At 52.7% G+C, this 20,759-nt stretch overlaps 1 protein-coding gene across 1 annotated transcript in view; it reads right to left on the reverse strand.

Moving 5' to 3' along the window:
• Nucleotides 1-20,759, reverse strand: part of LOC141154405 (uncharacterized) — a 368,179-nt gene that overhangs the window by 126,381 nt on the left and 221,039 nt on the right. The window lies entirely within an intron of this gene.

Here is a 20,759-nt window from a genome sequence, read left to right on the forward strand (position 1 = left end):
CAGGGGCCTTCTCTCACGGCTCGCCTCCTTAGAACGCTCCTGAAAACGGATGTCGATCAGTGTAGCTAATGACACCAGGTCGTCCAGAGAGGGAGGTATGTTACGACTGGCTAGCTCATCCTTGATCCGTCGGCAAAGGCCCTCCCAAAAGGTGGACACCAGAGCCTCATTGTTCCAGGCAAGTTCAGATTCGAGGGTGCGGAAACACACGGCATTCTGTCCCACAGAGAGACTCCCTTGGCGGAGTCAGAGAAGAGAGGATGCAGTCGAAGATTTTCATCCGGGCTCATCGAACACCTTTCGGAAAGCAGCGAGAAAAGCTTGGAGGTCGGACACCAGAGGCTTAAGCTTGGCCAACGGAGGCGAACTGGTGTGCCATGAGCTCAAAGTGCAGCGTGCACTGATTAATGAAGCCCCGACATAGGTCAGGGTCACCACCGAAACGTGGAGGAGCAGAAAGTCGAGGTCCTAAGCTGGATGCCACATCGCCACTGGGTTGAGGTGCCGCCGGAGCGGGTGCCGCTTGGATAGAGGCGGACACAGTCGGGGTGGACAGCGAGTCCAAGTGGGAGTTGACTGTCCACAGATAGGACAGGATAGTATCCTGTTGGGATCTCTGGCGAGAGACCTCTTTGTACAAGTCTGAGAGCAAAGGAGCCTGGGAGCCACCGGATTCCATGGCCTGTGCAAACTTTTACGGATCCGGGTGGTGGAACCTCTGGGCTGAGATGCAAGGAGGGACCAGAGGGGCGTAACTAAGTGCCTACAAGGACCAACCCTGGCCACAAGGCGGCTTAGTCGACTCTGTGAGCCAAGGAGGGACCGGGAAGGTGAACCAGGTGCCACTCTGGGACCGACCTTGTGTGAGAGCAGGCGACTCCCACGGGACTGATGGCCGAAGCCGACAGGCACAGCAGATGAGCATGACTGGTAGACAGGCAGGTGATGCGGGTAGACAGGCAGACGGGCACTAGAACCAGAGGGCTGAGGAGAGTGTTAGCACACAAACAACAACCTTGCACAGGCACCTCCATTTTGGAGGTGGTGCCTTATATAGGAGCAGTCCTCCGGCCATTGGCTGGGGACGCTTTAGGACAGTGCACGCTGCCCCTTTAAGAGGGAGGGAGCGTGCGCGCCCTAAGTACAGTGCCCGGGAAACTGCGCGTGGTGTGCGCACCCCGGGCAGATGCAGCAGGGGAGCCGGAGGACGCCGGCAAGGGACCGCAGCGGCGAGGGGATCGGCGTCTCTACGCCGACGCTACTCATATATAGTTAGTTCCCCCTAGTGGTGGCAGGAGCTGCTCTTGCTCCACACACAAGGCATGTGTCGGCTGTGTTATACAGCCAGCACCTGCCTCTAACATCACTGACAGGAGCTAGCTCCATTCGCTGATGTTTAGCCACTCATAAGTCACTGTCAGTCTTTGATAACAGTATTTGCGATCAAATGCAGTTTCAATTTCCCTAGGGGGACTAAAAAATAAAGTGAAAATAAGAAAGAAAAGGAAATGTAAAAAAAAATACATGAAAGTTTCAGTCACACCACTTTTCTCAATTAAAAAAATAAAAATAAAGTCCAAAAATACAAAATTATTTAACCCATGAAGTAAATGCCATAATGAAAAAAAGGGCAGAATCATGTTTTTTTTATTGTCACGTCGTCCGCAAAAATGCAATATACAGCGATCAAAACATTGTATCCATAGGCGGATTATAATGAGGGCAATCTGGGCTACCGCCCGGGGGCCCCGACGCTCCAGGGGGCCCGGGGCTCCGGGGTGTCTATGGCCAGATTGCCCTCATTATATGTGCGGCGCCGCGGCACATACCGGCAGACAGTGGCGGGGGCCCCCGGACCGCTCCCCCAGCAGCGGCGCACGGCCGCTACTTCTTCTTCGGCCGGGCCAGCACTGCAGCAGTTAACTTCCCTGTGCTGGACCGGCCGCGTCACAGCTAGGAGACACGGCCCTGTGCGCGGCCGTGTGTAACATACCTGGCGGTGTCCTTGCATAGTGGTCCGTCTCCCACTGTGCAAGAGCGCGCACTTGATCTCCAGTCCAGTCTGTTAGCTTGGCTTCCCTCCATGCTGTCTGCTTGCCTCTGTGTCTGCTGCTTAAGGGCGGTGCCCGATCACTTCCTGCTTTTTGTACCTGCTGCAGGCACACCCCTTGTGCGTCCTCAGCCTATTGCTGTCTGTCATCTGGTATTTAACCCAGCTGCTCCAATGAATCCCTGCCTGAGCATTGTGTTTCATTCAGTGTGGTCTTTCACTCTGAATGTGCCAGGTCCCCTTCTGTGTTCTCTTGTCTGCCTATCCTGGAGGCTGTATTTCCAGGCCTGTCTGAACACGCTCCTTGTCTGTTCGTCTCGCCTTCCAGGGGCGGCATACCTAGACCCGCTCCTGTATCTTGTCTGTCCTGTCTGAACACGCTCCTAGCCTGTTCCTCCCGCCTTCTAGGGGCTGCATTCCTAGACCTGCTCCTGTATCTAGTCTGTCCTGTCTGAACACGCTCCTGGCCTGTTCCTCCCGCCTTCTAGGAGCTGCATTCCTAGACCCGCTCCTGTATCTTGCTACTGTGTCTGTTCTTGTCTGTATACTCTTCTAGCCTGTTTTCCCGTGTTTCTCTATGTCAGTACCTTTCCTTTTTCTGCAGAGTCTGAACTCGTACCTTACTCCTGCTCGTTGTCACTGTACTACCGTTTGTGAGTTTGTGGTCCACTCGCTACTTCACTGCAAGTACCCTGTGGGTATCTGGTTCTGCCTTTCCCTTCCTGTCTGTTCCGTGTGAACAGAGCCCTGTTCCCCCCTGCTCTGCCTTGCTCACCGCTCCGGCGGTTCTAGCCTGCTCTGCCTTTGCTCACCGCTCCGGCGGTTCTAGCCTGCTCTGCCTTTGCTCACCGCTCCGGCGGTTCTAGCCTGCTCTGCCTTTGCTCACCGCTCCGGCGGTTCTATCCTGCTCTGCCTTTGCTCACCGCTCCGGCGGTTCTAGCCTGCTCTGCCTTTGCTCACCGCTCCGGCGGTTCTAGCCTGCTCTGCCTTTGCTCACCGCTCCGGCGGTTCTAGCCTGCTCTGCCTTTGCTCACCGCTCCGGCGGTTCTAGCCTGCTCTGCCTTTGCTCACCGCTCCGGCGGTTCTAGCCTGCTCTGCCTTTGCTCACCGCTCCGGCGGTTCTAGCCTGCTCTGCCTTTGCTCACCGCACCGGCGGTTCTAGCCTGCTCTGCCTTTGCTCACCGCACCGGCGGTTCTAGCCTGCTCTCCTCTTGCTCACCGCTCCAGGCGGCCTCGTCCTGCTCTCCTCTTGCTCACCGCTCCAGGCGGCCTCGTCCTGCTCTCCTCTTGCTCACCGCTCCAGGCGGCCTCGTCCTGCTCTCCTCTTGCTCACCGCTCCAGCCGGCCTCGTCCTGCTCTACTCTTGCTCACCGCTCCAGCCGGCCTCGTCCTGCTCTACTCTTGCTCACCGCTCCAGCCGGCCTCGTCCTGCTCTACTCTTGCTCACCGCTCCAGCCGGCCTCGTCCTGCTCTACTCTTGCTCACCGCTCCAGCCGGCCTCGTCCTGCTCTACTCTTGCTCACCGCTCCAGGCGGCCTCGCCCTGCTCTACTCTTGCTCACCGCTCCAGGCGGCCTCGTCCTGCTCTACTCTTGCTCACCGCTCCAGGCGGCCTCGTCCTGCTCTACTCTTGCTCACCGCTCCAGGCGGCCTCGTCCTGCTCTACTCTTGCTCACCGCTCCAGGCGGCCTCGTCCTGCTCTACTCTTGCTCACCGCTCCAGGCGGCCTCGTCCTGCTCTACTCTTGCTCACCGCTCCAGACGGCCTCGTCCTGCTCTACTCTTGCTCACCGCTCCAGGCGGCCTCGTCCTGCTCTACTCTTGCTCACCGCTCCAGGCGGCCTCGTCCTGCTCTACTCTTGCTCACCGCTCCAGGCGGCCTCGTCCTGCTCTACTCTTGCTCACCGCTCCAGGCGGCCTCGTCCTGCTCTACTCTTGCTCACCGCTCCAGGCGGCCTCGTCCTGCTCTACTCTTGCTCACCGCTCCAGGCGGCCTCGTCCTGCTCTACCCTTGCTCACCGCTCCAGGCGGCCTCGTCCTGCTCTACTCTCGCTCACCGCCCCTGGCGGCCTCGTCTTGCCCTGCTCTCGCTCACCTCTCTGGGTGGCCTCACTCTGCTGTGTTTGTCCGCCACATCTGTGGTTCTGTTCCTGAGTCCCAGTGTGTACTGGGTCCTATCCCGCTTGTGTTCCAACCTGCTAGTGCCTCCCTGTCTGCACTCTAGCCGTGCTTGCCTGTAACCCCCTGCCTGCATACCCGCCTGCCTGCATACCAGTCGTGCCTGCCTACACCCACCAGTCTGTGTGCCAGCCTAACCTGTCTGTTCCTGTATTCCCCTGTGTGGGTCAACAGCCGTGTTCGGGGTCTGTCCTGGAGTAGCACCTGGTCCCTCTGCTCGGTTCCTCCTTGGTGCACTGGCGTCGCATGCCGTCGTGCGACCCTGGTCGGATCGGGTGAATACCTAGTTACGCCCCTCCAGGCATTCACTCTCCGGCACGGTCCAGTGGAATCACACGCACACGCCGCTCAGCCCGGGCGTGTGCATTACACCGTGTCTCCTAGCTGTGACGTCACGCAGTGCGCGCCCGGCCTGCAGTGCTGCACCGAAGAGCAGGAGGACTGGAGCCGGGGGATGGTGAGTCTGTGTGTGAGTGAGTGAGTGAGTGAGTGAGTGTGTGTGAGAGTGAGTGTGTGAGAGTGTGAGTATGTGTGTGTGTGTGTGTGTGTGTGTGTGTGCAGGCAGATATCATTGTGTGATGTCTGTTTACATGTATTTTTGTTTTTCAAATGTGTTTATGCATGTATGTATATGTTTGTGTGTGTGCGTGATTGCGTGCGGCCCCGTGCTGTGTATAGATGGCGCCGTGCGGCCCCCTGCTGTGTATAAATGGCGCCGTGCGGCCCCCTGCTGTGTATAGATGGCTACGTGCGGCCCCCTGCTGTGTATAGATGGCTACGTGCGGCCTCCCGCTGTGTATAGATGGCTACATGCGGCCTCCCGCTGTGTATAGATGGCTACATGCGGCCTCCCACTGTGTATAGATGGCTACGTGCGGCCTCCAGCTGTGTATAGATGGCTACGTGCGGCCTCCCGCTGTGTATAGATGGCTACGTGCGGCCCTCTGCTGTGTATAGATGGCTACGTGCGGCCCTCTGCTGTGTATAGATGGCGCCGTGCGGCCTCCCGCTGTGTATAGATGGCTACGTGCGGCCTCCCGCTGTGTATAGATGGCTACGTGCGGCCTCCTGCTGTGTATAGATGGCACCGTGCGGCCTCCAGCTGTGTATAGATCGCTACGTGCAGCCTCCTGCTGTGTATAGATGGCACCGTGCGGCCTCCCGCTGTGTATAGATGGCTACGTGTGCTCAATATTGAGTCATACAATTAATTTAAGGCTATGTGCCCACGATGCAGAAATGCTCCGGATTTTTTTTGAGCGTTTCTGCATCTCCCTGGTAGAAAAAACGCATGCGGATTGTACATGCAGATTTTACATGCGTTTTTCCTGCCAGGGACAAGCGGAAGTGAAGCGTTCTTCACATGCATTTCCACATGCGGGTTGACAAGCGCTTTCCAAGCGATTTTAGCATCACTTGGAAAGTGCTTGACAACTTGGTCACACTATATAAATCCATGCAACCAGCATGGATTTATATAGTGTGACCGTAAAAAAATGGTAAAAAATAAAAAATAAATATATAATTACCTTCTGATGGCCTGCCGACGTCAGCGGTTGCGTGACCCGTCACATGATTAAATGACGTCACGGCAGGTCCTTTTCAGACCATCGCGAGCTGCCTGCAAGCCAGGATGCATCGGATACAGACACCGGGGGCCATCAGAAGGTAAGTATAATATTTATTTTATTCTTTTTTTTACAGGTTCTATGGTACCCGGGTCCGGAGGAGAGTTTCCTCTTCTCCAAACCCGGGTACCATCCGCACATTGAAACGCATGGATTCCGCATCTACAGATGCAGTGATGCGGATTCCATGTGTTCCAATGCAAGTCAATGGTGGCGAAAACGCCGCGCTTCCGCAAAGTAATTGGTAGTGCTGCGGATTTTTCCGCAATGATAATCCGCAGCGGAAATTTCCGCAGCATGTGCAAAGCACATGCGGATTATCATTGGGGAACATGGCAGGCCTTCTACCATGCGTTTTTTAAGCGTTTCTGCAGCGGAATTGCCGCTGCGGAGACGCTTAAAAACGCATAGTGGCCACACAGCCTAAAAAAAAATATTATAATTAATATTGTGCCAAATTAATTTCACGTGAACTATCACATGATCTATCACAGGGGATCATGTGACATGTCACGTGATACATCAGGTGTTTGTGTGTGTGGGAGGGGGGGGCGCGCCTTCTAAACTGCCCGGGGCTCTTGCTACTCTTAATCCACCCCTGATTGTATCTACCGCAAAATAATATCAATAAGAACGTCAGCTCGGCCCTCACACAGCTCCATCGACAAAAAAATATAAAAATATACATGCGGTCACGTGCCGACTAGATCCTCCTGTGCTTTACTCAGTACTCTAAAAATTGCACACTGTCACAACTTTTCATTTCAGTGTAGACTTTTCATTTTAGCTCGTAAAACTACTTAATTAATTAATATTTCCTACCCCCTAGACTACTTTCTCTAGCATACTTCTCCAAAATATTCAAAATTTACAAAGTAAAATGAAATTACAAGGAATGATCTATTTATACAATACTAAAAAAGAACAACCAAAAGGGCAAGTTAAAATGTAATTATATCCTGCTATGAAATTAGAAGTCGGGGCACTGTTGCATTGATGTCTATGGAAAATATATGCTCTTGGCAGTGGTGGAAAAAAGTACTGCAAATTACAATAAAATGTAATCTGTTCCAAAATGTTTTTATATCTAGGGGTAATATTTCTCCTTGCGGAGAGTGACGTGTTAATCACGTCAGGTGAGGAGACTTTTAAAGCCGCAATGCTCCTCTGGGAAATATGCAAATTGTCTCTTCAGAGAGGAAGAGGACTAGAACTCTAGTGCCACCCACAGTGCGGCTTTAAAAGTCTCCTCACCTGACGTGTGTAGCGCCGGCGTCCCTGCCCTCTGCTAGGCAGGGACGCTGTTCCCCTCACCCCTCTGCTCCGAGCCCGGCGTCCTCCTCCCGCTCTGCTGGCAGCGCGCGCTCCTTCCCGGCCACTGTGCTTAGGGCGCGCGCGCTCCCTCCCTCTTAAAGGGGCCGCGCGCGCCGTCCTAAGGAGTCCCCGGCCAATGGCCGGAGGACTTCACCATATATAAGGCACCTCCTCCAAAATGGAGGTGCCCGAGCAATGTTGTTGCACTGTTCACTACTCTGCTTCAGCCCTCAGGTCCCGTTGCCAGTTACCTGCCAGATTCCTGCCAGTTTGCTGTCTAATTCCTGCCTGATATTCCGCTTACCTGCCTGCTAGCCTGAGGTCCGACGGTCTGCCTACCGACTTCTGTCAGTCTGTCTAAGGACCAGCTTGCCCACTCACCTGGGAGCGCTCTTCTGCTACCTGCCTGCTAGCCTGAGGTCCGACGGTCTGCCTTCCAACTCCTGTCAGTCTGTCTATGGACCAGCTTGCCCGCTCACCTGGGAGCGCACATCTGCTACCTGCCAGCTAGCCTACCTGGAGGCTCCGCCGTCACGTGCTGTGACCACCTGCCATTCCAGAGACTCCTGCCCGCTCACCTGGGAGCGCACACCTGCTACCTGCCTGCTAGCCTACCTGGAGGCTCCACCGTCACGTGCTGTGACCACCTGCCATTCCAGAGACTCTCGCTTGCTCACCTGGGAGCACACATCTACCATCTGCCTGCTAGCCTACCTGGAGGCTCTGCCATCACAGGTCGTACCTACCCTTTACCCAGAGACTGCCCCGGTCACTTGCCGTGACCTCCTGCCCGTTCATCCAGAGACTGCCCCGGTCACTTGCCGTGACCTCCTGCCCGTTCATCCAGAGACTGCCCCGGTCACTTGCCGTGACCTCCTGCCCGTTCATCCAGAGACTGCCCCGGTCACTTGCCGTGACCTCCAGCCCGTTCACTCAGAGACTGTCCCGGTCACCTGCTGTGACTGCCTGCCCGTCTTCCCTGGTCGCCACCCGCTCCCTTACAAGGACCGCCCCCTTGTATAGTAGCTCAGAGGTTCCGCCTCCCAGACCCGTTACAGTTTGCTCGGGCCATGGAACCCGGTGGCACCCAAGCTCCCTCACTCTCGGACCTGTGTCATGAACTGTCCCGTCAGAGGTCCCAACAGGAGTCCATCCTGGGTCACCTGCGGAATGTCAATTCTCGCCTGGACACTCTGACTGCTCCACCAGCAACCACCGCCAGTGCCATGACTCGCAATCCGGCAGCTCCGCTGCCCACCAATACTATGGCATCCTACCCCGGACCCCGGCTTTCTGCACCTCCTCGCTTCGGAGGCGACTCCGCTCAGGCTCAGGGCTTTATAAATCAGTGCACCCTGCACTTTGAACTCCTGTCCCACCAGTTTAACTCCGACCGTGCCAAAATTGCCTTCATCATGTCCCATCTCACCGGGGAGGCCCTGGCCTGGCTAAATCCTCTATGGGAGAGAGGAGACCCCCTGGTGTCCGACTTGCCTGCCTTTCTCACGGCTTTCCGGAAAGTCTTCGACGAACCTGGACGGAAGACCTCATCCGCATCATCTCTGCTACGCCTCCATCAGGGAAGTCTCACCGTGGGCCAATATGCCATACGGTTCCGTACCCTTGCCTCGGAGCTGGCCTGGGATAACGACGCTCTGGTATCTGTCTTCTGGGAGGGTCTGTCCGGCCGTATTAAAGATGAACTTGCCGGTCGAGACATTCCTACCACTCTCTATGACCTAATAACTCTTGCCACCCGGATTGACCTACGGTTCCAAGAGCATGCCAAAGAAGTCACCCGTGAGAGGAGGTTTCCACGTCTAGCTTCTACTTTTCAGAAATCCGTCACTCCCTCCGTCTCTCCCCAGGTACACTCTCCTGAGCCTATGCAGGTCGACCAGACCAAGATGGTCAAAACCCGTCAGGACTTACGCCGTGCCGAGGGGAGCTGCTTCTACTGTGGCAGTAAGGAGCACCGGATCCGTACCTGCCCGGAGAGGTCGGGAAACGCCTGTGTCTAGGTTCGCTCAGAGAGGTCGACCTAGACAAGAATAAATCCTCTCCATCTCTGCTGCTGTCAGTCTCAATTATCTGCGGGGAGAATCGTTTTTTCGAACTAGCCCAACTTGACTCTGGAGCGGCCGGGAATCTTATTTCACAGGCCCTGGTAGAAAAATACCGCATTCCCACCAAACCTCTGGCTATACCATTATCTGTCGCTGCTGTGGATGGGGGCCTCTTACCACGTCCCATCCAACTCATCACCGAATCCGTAACTCTGCAGATGGGAATGCTGCATTCTGAGAGCATCTCTTTTCATGTTCTGCCTGGACTCTCTCACGCCCTCTTACTAGGTCTACCTTGGCTCCAGAGACATGCACCCATGCTTGACTGGCAGACCGGAGAAGTCCTTCGCTGGGGACAGGACTGTCATAAGACTTGTTTGGTTCCTGTTCATCCCGCCCGTCCTTCTCCTACCCCAACTAATCTACCTGGACTTCCGATTCCTTATTGGTCATTTGCTGATGTCTTTAATAAAAAGGAGGCAGAGACATTACCCCCTCATAGACCATACGACTGTCCTATCGACCTGTTACCCGGTGCTACGCCTCCCCGTGAGCGTATTTACCCATTGTCCGCTGCTGAGACCCGGTCGATGTCCGAATATATTGAGGAGAATTTGGCCAGGGGATTCATCCGGAAATCTACCTCCCCGGCGGGAGCAGGCTTCTTTTTCGTAAAAAAGAAGGACGGCTCTCTCCGTCCCTGTATAGACTATAGAGGCCTTAACCAGATCACGGTGAAGAATAAGTACCCCCTTCCGCTCATTCCAGAATTATTTGATCGTCTGAGGGGGGCTAGAATCTTCACCAAACTGGACCTCCGTGGGGCGTACAACCTGGTCCGTATCCGTCAAGGGGATGAATGGAAGACTGCATTCAACACCCGGGACGGCCACTATGAATATCTGGTAATGCCCTTTGGTCTCTGTAACGCTCCTGCCGTCTTTCAAGAGTTGGTCAATGACATCTTCCGGGACCTTCTCTACTCCTGCGTAGTGGTGTACCTGGACGACATCTTGGTCTTCTCTCCGGATCTCCAGACTCACCGGAGAGACGTTCGTCAGGTCCTGCTCAGGCTCAGGCAGAATCACCTCTTCGCTAAATATGAGAAGTGCCTCTTTGAGCAGACCTCGCTTCCGTTTTTGGGCTACATTATTTCTCAGACCGGCCTACGAATGGATCCAGAGAAACTGTCTGCCATCGAGAAATGGCCCCGACCGGAGGGGTTGAAGGCCATTCAGCGGTTCCTGGGCTTCGCCAACTACTACCGCCTCTTCATACCGCACTTCTCTTCCCGGACTGCCCCAATTTCCGCGCTCACCCGTAAGGGCACTAATCCCAGAGAGTGGCCGCCCGAAGCAGAGGAGGCCTTTCTTTCCTTAAAACAGGCCTTCTCTTCCGCCCCGGTGCTGCATCGCCCAGATGGCAACAAGCAGTTCTTCCTGGAGGTTGACGCCTCCTCCTCTGGAGCCGGAGCGGTACTTACCCAAAAATCATCTTCCGGGAGAATGGTAACTTGTGGCTTCTTCTCCAAACTCTTCTCCTCTTCTGAGCGCAACTATTCCATTGGAGATCGAGAGTTATTGGCCATCAAGCTGGCATTGGAGGAGTGGCGTTACCTGCTCGAAGGGGCTCTTCACCCGGTAATAATTTACACTGACCACAAGAACTTGGCTTACCTCCAGCATGCCCAGAGACTTAACCCGCGCCAAGCTCGGTGGTCCTTGTTTTTTGCTCGCTTTGATTTTATTCTTCATTTTCGCCCGGCTGACAAAAACATCAAGGCGGACGCCTTGTCCCGATCCTTTCTGGTGTCTGATCTCGAGGAAGAACCGAAACACATCATCGATCACGCCAGAGTAATGCAGGTGGCTCCCGTGAGTCTAAATCGTCTCCCTCCCGGTAAGACGTTCGTATCAGTACCTGATCGGGAGAAGATCCTACACTGGGGTCACTCGTCTAAACTAGCTGGCCACGCCGGTCAGAAAAAGACCCTCCAGCTTATTACCCGGCACTACTGGTGGCCTACCCTGCACAAGGACGTAATAGACTTTGTTTCTGCCTGTGTGTCCTGCGCCCGCAACAAGGTTCCGAGACATCTGCCAGCCGGTCGCCTCCTTCCGCTCCCAGTACCTGCTGCCCCCTGGCAGCATATAGCAATGGACTTTATAACTGATCTCCCCGTCTCTGCCGGTTGTACGGTCATTTGGGTGGTCGCTGACCGCTTTTCCAAGATGGCTCATTTCGTTCCCCTGCCAGGCCTCCCGTCTGCACCCGAGCTGGCTAAAGACTTTATCCGCCACATCTTCCGTCTTCATGGCCTGCCCCTCCACATCGTGTCGGATCGTGGGGTACAGTTCACCTCACGCTTCTGGAGATCCACTTGTAAACTGCTAGACGTCACCCTGGACTTCTCCGCTTACCACCCACAGTCTAATGGTCAAGTGGAGCGGATCAATCAGAACCTGACCAGTTACCTCCGGCACTTCGTTAATGCCCACCATTCAGACTGGGTGGATCTCCTGCCATGGGCCGAATTTTCTTACAACAATCACGAGAGCGAATCTTCCTCCAAATCCCCGTTTTTTGTTGTCTTCGGTCAGCATCCTCGGATCCCATTTCCCGTCTCCACCTCGGTGGACAATCCGGCTGCGGAATCTCTTGTTAACAAATTTTCCTCCATATGGGAGAGTACCCGATCCGCACTCCTTCTGTCATCCGAGCGTATGAAAAGACATGCTGACAAAAAACGTCTGGATCCTCCTCAATTCCGTCCAGGGGATAAGGTCTGGCTCTCGTCCAAGTATGTCCGGCTCAAGATTCCTTCCTATAAGTTAGGGCCTCAGTTCATCGGTCCTCTGGAGGTCATCAGTCAGATCAACCCGGTGGCCTATAAATTGAAACTCCCGGCCAACTTGCGGATCCCTAACTCCTTCCATGTATCTCTCCTCAAACCTGTGGTACTTAACTCTTTTTCCAAGTCTACAGGTACGCCTCCTGCTCCGGTTTCCGCTGAAAACGAATTTGAGGTAGAGAACATTCTGGCCACCAAAAGGGTAAGAGGGAAGACCTTTTTTCTAGTAGATTGGAAGGGGTTTGGTCCTGAAGAGAGAACGTGGGAGCCCCGGGAGAACATCCATGCCCCTCTCATCCTAGCTAAATTTCTCTCTGGCCTAAAAAAGGGGGGGCCTAAAGGGGGGGGTACTGTAGTGCCGGCGTCCCTGCCCTCTGCTAGGCAGGGACGCTGTTCCCCTCACCCCTCTGCTCCGAGCCCGGCGTCCTCCTCCCGCTCTGCTGGCAGCGCGCGCTCCTTCCCGGCCACTGTGCTTAGGGCGCGCGCGCGCTCCCTCCCTCTTAAAGGGGCCGCGCGCGCCGTCCTAAGGAGTCCCCGGCCAATGGCCGGAGGACTTCACCATATATAAGGCACCTCCTCCAAAATGGAGGTGCCCGAGCAATGTTGTTGCACTGTTCACTACTCTGCTTCAGCCCTCAGGTCCCGTTGCCAGTTACCTGCCAGATTCCTGCCAGTTTGATGTCTGATTCCTGCCTGATATTCCGCTTACCTGCCTGCTAGCCTGAGGTCCGACGGTCTGCCTACCGACTTCTGTCAGTCTGTCTAAGGACCAGCTTGCCCGCTCACCTGGGAGCGCTCTTCTGCTACCTGCCTGCTAGCCTGAGGTCCGACGGTCTGCCCTCCAACTCCTGTTAGTCTGTCTATGGACCAGCTTGCCCGCTCACCTGGGAGCGCACATCTGCTACCTGCCTGCTAGCCTACCTGGAGGCTCCGCCGTCACGTGCTGTGACCACCTGCCATTCCAGAGACTCCTGCCCGCTCACCTGGGAGCGCACACCTGCTACCTGCCTGCTAGCCTACCTGGAGGCTCCGCCGTCACGTGCTGTGACCACCTGCCATTCCAGAGACTCCTGCCCGCTCACCTGGGAGCGCACACCTGTTACCAGCCTGCTAGCCTACCTGGAGGCTCCGCCGTCACGTGCTGTGACCACCTGCCATTCCAGAGACTCTAGCTTGCTCACCTGGGAGCACACATCTACCATCTGCCTGCTAGCCTACCTGGAGGCTCTGCCATCACAGGTCGTACCTACCCTTTACCCAGAGACTGCCCCGGTCACTTGCCGTGACCTCCTGCCCGTTCATCCAGAGACTGCCCCGGTCACTTGCCGTGACCTCCTGCCCGTTCATCCAGAGACTGCCCCGGTCACTTGCCGTCACCTCCAGCCCGTTCACTCAGAGACTGTCCCGGTCACCTGCTGTGACTGCCTGCCCGTCTTCCCTGGTCGCCACCCGCTCCCTTACAAGGACCGCCCCCTTGTATAGTAGCTCAGAGGTTACGCCTCCCAGACCCGTTACAACGTGATTAGCACGACACTCTCCGCAAGGAGAAATATTACCCCTAGATACCAGTCTGACGCCTCTCATCTAGCCAAACCAGAACTCACACTTTGCACTGCGCTGACGAGGGGCGGTACCCCAAAACACAGTGTCTGCAAATTGAGTTTCTGGTCTTGGCTTTTAGCCTAAGTCATTTGATAAGGCTCATTTAAAGGGTCACTATTGACTTTTAGGATTGCTACTTCCTGTAGGTGGCACTAGAGTTCTAGTCCTCTTCCTCTCTGAAGAGACAATTTTTAAAATGTTTTTAGTCACCTTCTTTTTTGCAAATTTTCACAGTAAACCAATCTGCCCTTCGTCTAACCTTTTTGTTGAATTTCGTTGCTGTTGGACCTATGCAGAGGACTGGGGGACATTCCATCCGTCCTGTTATTACACCAATATGTCAAGCCAGGTGACATTTTTATATCCTGTAAGTGTACAGTACTTGTTTGTCTTCTTATTGTATACCTTGTGGCAAAATACTTTCCATGTTAAGAGGTCTTTACCCAAGGCATCTTAAATTACCATTCCTGTCACCACTGATAATAACACCAATGATGCACAGACCTCCCTACATCAATTAGACAGAACATTATGAAAACATATACATCTACATGGAGCACACATTACATATTCAGTGACTGTGTGCAAGGCTTTATTCTGCCCCACATTAATCAGATAATAATGGCATATCTCGTGGAGTAGTATTGCCCATTGCAAGTAATAAGTAATAATAATCTGTTGGTGGCTCTTGAGGACCGGAGTTGGGGAACACTGCTCTAGATTGTCATGAAAAGCAAAATAATTGTTTTTGTGTCGTATGATGTTATTTCAAGGCAAGGAAACAATTCCTTCTGGCTGAGTCATGTACTTCATATACTGCTAATAGAGACTAATTAAATGTTTAGATTGCTTATCGTGTGCCCTCCGGGGTGGTAGGCAGAGACCTGCACAGTCAATCCACTTTGCTGACAACACAATAAAGACTGGAAATGCATTTTACTCTATAGTGGTGCCAAATGCCAATACAGATGCCAGGAGACTAGAATAATATCACAGCATGCATGCCCCAAAATACCACAGACGCCTAAAAGATCATTGTCAACAATGATGATAAAGGCGGTTAGCTGATGACTGAGGTTCACCATTTTCCTCTGTGCATTAATTACGTGTGATATTATAGGGCAACTCCAAGTAAGTGGAGGGTGCACTACAAATGCCAGACACAGTCCACGGACAACCCTTTTGAATGTACTATGCGTACAATAAAAAATTATATTGTGGTACCGTGTTAGCCAGAAAAATCTATGTAAATACTTTTTATGCACAAAGATGACAAAAGTATTCTCGGAGTGATACCTTTATTGGCTAACCAGAACAAAATATATATTTGCAATCTTTCAGAGAACAGAGACAGAGGATCCTTCTTCAGGTGTGATTACATTAATTAATTTGTAATACTGCCTGAAGAAGGAGCCTCTGTGCTCTGAAAGCAAGCAAATATATATTTTATTCTGGTTGGCCAATAAGTGTATCACTCAGAGAATACTTTTGTCATCTTTGGGCATAGGATCTATTTACATCGAATGTACTATATGTAATTTATTGGTGCTTAAAATGAATGTGTAAGGGAGAGGGAGACGTGGGTAACTGAATGTACAGTGAAGTTGAAGTAAGTGAACACTGCCATCTAGTGGCCAGAAATTATAAGCAGAGGAATGAAAGAAAGCAATCAGGAACTGGGAAGTGAATGTGTGTTGCAGGTAGGATGAAGAAGCAAGGGGGACAAGGTAATGTGACAAGCTGTGTAATATAAAAGCCACTGAGGCCAGGGCAGAGGATCATGGATGAGTCATGATCCCTTGTCAGGTCAGATGTGCAGTGCTAGCTGAACTGGCTTACAGCCATATCCAAGCAGAACTGTAGCATCGGCGTCTCTGCCCCCTGACAGGCAAAGACGCCATCCCCCTTACCGCTGTGCTTCCGGCCCGGCGTCTTCCGGCTCTCCTGCTGCTGCTGCCGGCGCGCGCAGCTTCCCGGGCACTGTGCTTAGGGCGCGCACGCTCCCTCCCTCTTAAAGGGGCCGCGTGCGCCATCCTAAAGAGTCCTGGCCAATGGCCGGAGGACTTCTCATATAAAAGGCACCTCCTCCAAAATGGAGGTGCCCGTGCAAGGTTGTAGCTTTGTGTTCTAAACTCTGCTTCAGCCCTCAGGTCCCGCTGCTAGTCTGACTATCAGTCCAGTCTGCCAGCCTGACGTCCAGTCCAGTCCGCCAGCCTGACGTCCAGTCCAGTCCGCCAGCCTGACTACCAGTCCAGTCCGCCAGCCTGACTACCTGTCTCCGCCAGCTAAGTGCACTCTCCAGCCCGACGGTCTGCATACGGTCCAAACCCACCAGTCTGTCTATGGGCCAGGCTTGCCTGCCTACCCGGAGAACGTACCAGTTACCTGCCGTGCCTACTAGCCCGCCTACCTGGAGGCTCCTACCAGTTACCTGCCGTGCCTACTAGCCAGCCTACCTGTAGGCTCCTGCCAGTTACCCGTGGGAGTCATCTGCTCTCATACAAGGACTGGCCCAAAGCACCTGGTCCCTCTGCTCGGTCCTTCCCTGGTTCACGGAGTCGATTGAGCCGCCATGCGACCTTGGTCAGTCCGAGTTGATACCTAGTTACGCCCCTCTGGTCCCTCCTTGCACCGCAGCACAGAGGTTCCACCCCCCGGATCCGTAACAAGAACGAGATCTTTGGCCTAGATTAAGAAGAAGCCCAATTAAAGGCAGGAAGCCTACTTAAAGGAACAGACGATCTTGTGACCGTTTAAAGGCAGAAAGCCTTTTTAAAGGTACAGACGGTCGTGTGAGCGGGAAATGAAGGAAGTCTTCTTAAAAGAATGGTTGTGTGAGCGAGAAGTATAGGAAGCCTTCTTAAAGGGACGGTCGTACGAGTAGAAAAATACAGGAAGCCTTCTTAAAGGGAAACGGATAATCCAGTGAGCGCCTAAAGGGATACAGACAATTGAGGAAGCGGTTGAAGATTTGGATGACTCGGTGAGATGAAACCTGGAGACCTAGGTTATGATACAGAGAGGACCAACGCTGCTCTCTAGGAGACGGAGGATACCGGAACGACACGTGGTGAAGAGACTCATCAGTATACTAAGACAATAGACTTGTGGCCCAGCGGATTAATAGAGCTGACTCCCATTGAGGCCTGTTACAGTAACTACCACGACAGACTTGGTGTTTAGGTGACGACAACCACACGGACGTTGACATACCACGGACTAAGGTACCAGTAGAAATATAGTTTGCTATATTAGTTAGTTAACTTTGTGATTCAAAACTGTGTTGTGAAATAAAGATACTGTTTATATACCTAGAATAATAACCCCCAGTATTGTGAACTAGTTTAACGTTTCTGGTAAATCGCTAAAACTATAGAAACTTAATTTCTGTTAATTTAAATTGTTTATTTTAAATAAATAATCATTTGGTTCAAGTTACCACTGAGTCTTCATCTTCTGTGCCATTGCATTTGCGTACCTGTTAACACATGCTGCACAAACCACCGGCGGCATGAAACAGAGTATGGATGTGTAATACTCCAAAGCTGTGCAGTATGTGCCTTTAAGATGTAGCAGAGCTGGCAGCTACCTTATTATGTTTGCACTCTGTTAACATTTTCCTTTGCAGAAAATGTAAAGGAGAAGTCAGTACATAAAAGTGGTTTATATATGCACAAAATTATGTACTTACTATGTGCTGCCCTTAGGAGGTTGTTAAGGGTTAATTAAGCAGCCTTGCTTTCCATACATGGCCATAGGGTCACATGGTGAAACCACATGACCTAGTTTTGGACCTAGCAGTGAAGGGATGGAGACATTTTAGTGAGTGTGAGTCATCCTGGAGAAGCTGAGGGAGCGGGTAGGGGAGCGGCCATAGCTCCCGTACATGAGGGAGCAGATAGGAGAGCAGCCATAGCTCCGGTACATGAGGGAGCGGGTAGGAGAGCAGCCATAGCTCCCGTACATGAGGGAGCGGGTAGGAGAGCGGCTATAGCTCCCGTACATGAGGGAGCAGATAGGAGAGCAGCCATAGCTCCCGTACATGAGGGAGCGGGTAGGAGAGCGGCTATAGCTCCCGTACATGAGGGAGCGGGTAGGGGAGCGGCCATAGCTCCCGTACATGATGGAGCAGATAGGAGAGCAGCCATAGCTCCGGTACATGAGGGAGCGGGTAGGAGAGCAGTCATAGCTCCCGTACATGAGGGAGCGGGTAGGAGAGCGGCTATAGCTCCCGTACATGAGGGAGCAGATAGGAGAGCAGCCATAGCTCCGGTACATGAGGGAGCGGGTAGGAGAGCAGTCATAGCTCCCGTACATGAGGGAGCGGGTAGGAGAGCGGCTATAGCTCCCGTACATGAGGGAGCAGATAGGAGAGCAGTCATAGCTCCCGTACATGAGGGAGCGGGTAGGAGAGCGGCTATAGCTCCCGTACATGAGGGAGCGGGTAGGAGAGCGGCTATAGCTCCCGTACATGAGGGAGCAGATAGGAGAGCAGCCATAGCTCCCGTACATGAGGGAGCGGGTAGGAGAGCGGCTATAGCTCCCGTACATACAGGGAGCGGGTAGGAGAGCGGCCATAGCTCCAGTACATGAGGGAGCGGGTAGAAGAGCGGCCATAGCTCCCGTACATGAGGGAGCGGGTAGGAGAGAGCCCATAGCTCCCGTACATGAGGGAGCGAATAGGAGAGCAGATATAGCTCCCGTACATGAGGGAGCGAATAGGAGAGAAGCCATAGCTCCCTACATGAGGGAGCGGGTAGGGGAGCTGCCATAGCTCCCGTACATGAGGGAGCGTGTAGGAGAGCGGCTATAGCTCCCGTACATACAGGGAGCGGGTAGGAGAGCGGCCATAGCTCCAGTACATGAGGGAGCGGGTAGAAGAGCGGCCATAGCTCCCGTACATGAGGGAGCGGGTAGGAGAGAGCCCATAGCTCCCGTACATGAGGGAGCGAATAGGAGAGCAGATATAGCTCCCGTACATGAGGGAGCGAATAGGAGAGAAGCCATAGCTCCCTACATGAGGGAGCGGGTAGGGGAGCTGCCATAGCTCCCGTACATGAGGGAGCGTGTAGGAGAGAAGCCATAGCTCCCTACATGAGGGAGCGGGTAGGGGAGCTGCCATAGCTCCCGTACATGAGGGAGCGTGTAGGGGAGCGGCCATAGCTCCCGTACATGAGGGCGCATGTAGGAGAGCAGCCATAGCTCCGGTACATGAGGGAGCGGGTAGGAAAGCAGCCATAGCTCCCGTACATGAGGGAGCGGGTAGGAGAGCGGCTATAGCTCCCGTACATGAGGGAGCGTGTAGGATAGAGGCCATAGCTCCAGTACATGAGGGAGCGAATAGGAGAGCAGCCATAGCTCCCGTACATGAGGGAGCGAATAGGAGAAAAGCCATAGCTCCCATACATGAGGGAGCGAATAGGAGAGAAGCCATAGTTCCCGTACATGAGGGAGCGAATAGGAGAGAAGCCATAGCTCCCGTACATGAGGGAGCGGGTAGGGGAGCGGCCATAGCTCCCGTACATGAAGGAGCGTGTAGGAGAGCGGCCATAGCTCCCATACATGAGTGACCACAGCCTCAGCTGCAGGCAGTGGTGTGATAAGGACTGTGCAGACAAGCAGAAAGTGAAGATCAGGAATCACTGCACCTGAGCTATAACTGCATTACCACACTCGAAAGTGACTGTTGCATAAGAATTGAATCTTTGTTCAAGAATCATTTAGGCTATGTTCACATGTCCAGTGACCATCCATTAGAATGGATCCAGCTGCAATCTGTTGATTATAAAAAAGCTTTGCACACACAACTTTTTTGTTTGCCTGAAAAAAACCCTGATTTCTACTGGATCCGTGTTTTTGTTTTTATTACCTTAAAGTCTATGGAAAACAGATCCGTTAATTTGTAATCTGTATTTTTCCCATTTGAAAAGGATATGTTTTTTTGCTCACTGGATCCGTTTCAAATAAAAGTTCACATCTCCAGTAGTAGATGTTAAATATTTATTTATCCACTTCCAGTAAGCAAAACGGATCCGAATCAAATGGGAGAAAAATGGAAGTGGCTATTTAATGGATCCATTTTCCATAGACTTCAATGTTAAAAAAACAGATCCAGTTGAAATCACTTTTTTTTTCAGGAGGACAACAAAGTTGTGCCTGAACAACAGTTTTGTCAATGGATTGCTGCTGAATTCATTGTAATGGATGATTACTGGACATGTGAATTTAGCCTATTCTGGATGTACCTGTGTAATCTTGCAACAAGTAGATGTTATCAACTGCCCCTCTGACCTCTCTGTTTTCTGGACTATTTGTAATATACCACATTACATCACACTACCAAGAAGCAGAGGATAATTAAGTGCACCCTGGCATCACAAGCTTTCTTTTTTTTTTTTGACAGTCGGCCCTAATGCCGTAAGTCAGTGACGTGGGGTGCAGTTACAGCCACCGCTCTCTATACACTGAGTGGTGGACTGAAGCCATGCCGGTGCCACCCCCAGTGACTGAATGCTGAACACTGCTGTGAGGAATAATGTTAATTTCTTCCCCTGGAAGTGGAGCTCTAAGTGTGGGCGTCGCATGGTGTAAGAATGCCATTATTCTGCAGATGAACCCCATATCTGCAGGCTAATAGCGTTTTTTCACATTAGAGGTTACTTTTAAGCTATATTTTCTCTGTACCACCAGAGCCTTTCAGACACATTGCTGCAATTGTGCACCCAGGCTTCCATCTATGTTGCCTGGGGTTTTGACAGCATGAATGGGCTAACAGGTTCCTTTTAATTTATTACTGCAAAACAATACACTTGGAAAAGTTTTCTTATTCGTGATTGCCTCTAAATACCAGATCAAGCTATATTGGGCCACAATGCAAAATCTAAGTCAGTGTTTCCCTAATACCATGTTCTACATATAAACCTGGTGTCCTGTTATGTGATGCAGGGGGCATCAATATACATCAGTGTCCAGATACAAACGCTAATTGATTATTGACACTGGTGTCAATAAGGAGATAAAGAAAAGTGGATTACAGTGCATTGGTGGACTCTGACATCCATGGAGAGTCTGT

Source organism: Phyllobates terribilis, unplaced genomic scaffold (assembly GCF_046119375.1).
Source record: "Phyllobates terribilis strain yellow unplaced genomic scaffold, ASM4611937v1 Scaffold_7__3_contigs__length_470593459, whole genome shotgun sequence".
Lineage (NCBI taxonomy): Eukaryota > Metazoa > Chordata > Amphibia > Anura > Dendrobatidae > Phyllobates > Phyllobates terribilis.